This window comes from Zingiber officinale, chromosome 8B (assembly GCF_018446385.1).
Source record: "Zingiber officinale cultivar Zhangliang chromosome 8B, Zo_v1.1, whole genome shotgun sequence".
In the NCBI taxonomy this organism is placed as follows: Eukaryota; Viridiplantae; Streptophyta; class Magnoliopsida; order Zingiberales; family Zingiberaceae; genus Zingiber; species Zingiber officinale.
The window spans coordinates 19,690,272-19,691,992 of NC_056001.1; the positions used below are offsets into that span (position 1 = coordinate 19,690,272).

A 1,721-nucleotide genomic window follows, 5' to 3' on the forward strand; every position below is an offset into this window, starting at 1 on the left:
TTTTCAGAATTCTCCATTCTTTGATTTAATTGCTTAATTTTGTTCTTCATTTCTTTTTGCTCCAAGAGAGCTTCTTCAAGCATCTTTTCAATTCTGGATAGTTGAGAGGATTACTGTTGTTGATGAGTCTATTGTCCAGATTGGTAGCTTTGTTGCCCAGGTTGATAGTTTGGCTTTGCTGGTCCTTGATCTTGATTGCCCCGATAAGAAAAATTTAGATGGTTCCTCCACCCAGGGTTGTATGTGTTGGAGTAAGGATTGTTTTGCCTTTCGTTATATCCGACTATCGCATCACATTGCTCAAGTTGGTTTATTTGTGCTTGTATTGGCCCTAGGGGCAAGTATGTTAAGCATGATCCGAACTTCCACAAGTTTCGCATACACACTATTGCATTGGTTGTGTTGTTCCCAATGGTCTTAAACTTCTTGGTCTGAGCATCCAGCTTTGCAGACATGAGCGTGACTACATCTACGTCAAATTTTCCTAATGCCTTGACTGGATACCTAGGGAAGGAACCTCCACATCTCTCAGTTGCCCACTGATGATAGTTCTGGGCCACATTCTCTATTATCTCTTCAGCTTCATCAAGGCTCTTGTTCACCAATGCCCCTCCTACTACAGAATCGAGGGACACTTTCGTGTGATAGTTGATTCCATTGTAGAATGTGTGTAGCACCAACCACTTCTCGAGGTCATAATGGGGGCACTGTCTCAGCATACTCTTGAATATGTCCCATGCTTCGAATAACGATTCTGAGTCTATCTGTTTGAAGCTTGTAATTAAATTCCTAATGTGCGCAGTTTTACTCGGCGAGTAGAATTTGTCCAGAAATTTCTGCTCACACTGCTCCCAAGATGTAATGTTGTTTATTAGTAAAGAATTAAGCCACTGCTTAACTCTGTCTTTCAAGGAAAATCCAAAAAGAAGTAACCTTACTGTTTCTGGCGGGACCCCATTCACTTTCATCTTGCTACAGTGTTGGTTAGTCCTAGGAAGATCGTACCGGTTCCACTATACAAAAATTTTGTACAAGTGTCGAACCTTTTCCTAAATAACCTATTGTGTTATTTAGAAGTTAAAATAGGAATCGCAAACGGAACTTAACATTATTGATTCCAAATTTAACTTATCTGTTCTTAATGATTTAGATTTGGATCGCAAGCGGAACTTAACACTATTGATCCAAATCCACTGATCCGGCGGATAGAACAGGGGGCCCCCGTTTTGAGGGGTCGACGCCACGTGGAAGTCAAAAGGCTAGGTGGACCAGGCGGCTGACCGGAGAAGGATGGGCCGACCTCCCGGCCGGACGGATAGGAGTCGAGATCCGGCGCTCAATGGAACAGTAACGAGGGGCCGAGTGGAAGTCATGCTTGGCCGAAAATATAAGGTAACATAGTGCTAACAGTCCTTACATAGCACCCTACCAAATTCTCCCCAGCATATCAATGCAAATGGCAGTCCGGACGTGATGGGAGTGTCGTCCGGCAGGCGCGTGAGATGAGGGCCGTCCGGACGGAACTCCCCGTCCAGCCGGACGGATAGACGTCCCGGCCTGTAGTGAGTATAGAAGGACAAGAACATCTTCTGACAGCTGTCAAGTCTTATGGCTAGGCCATGCTTCAAGTCTGACAATGAGGTGTTCTGTTGTCCCATCGAAGACGTGCTTAGACTGTAGCAGTATGGCGTCAGGTAAGCTTTCTGACAGACACATATCGA

At 44.7% G+C, this 1,721-nt stretch overlaps 1 non-coding gene across 1 annotated transcript; it reads left to right on the forward strand.

Moving 5' to 3' along the window:
• Window positions 1–690: 690 nt before the first annotated feature.
• On the forward strand, window positions 691–796 carry LOC122018296. The gene has a single exon (XR_006121715.1). It is a non-coding gene; the product is annotated as a small nucleolar RNA R71 (small nucleolar RNA).
• The last annotated feature ends 925 nt before the right edge of the window (window positions 797–1,721 follow it).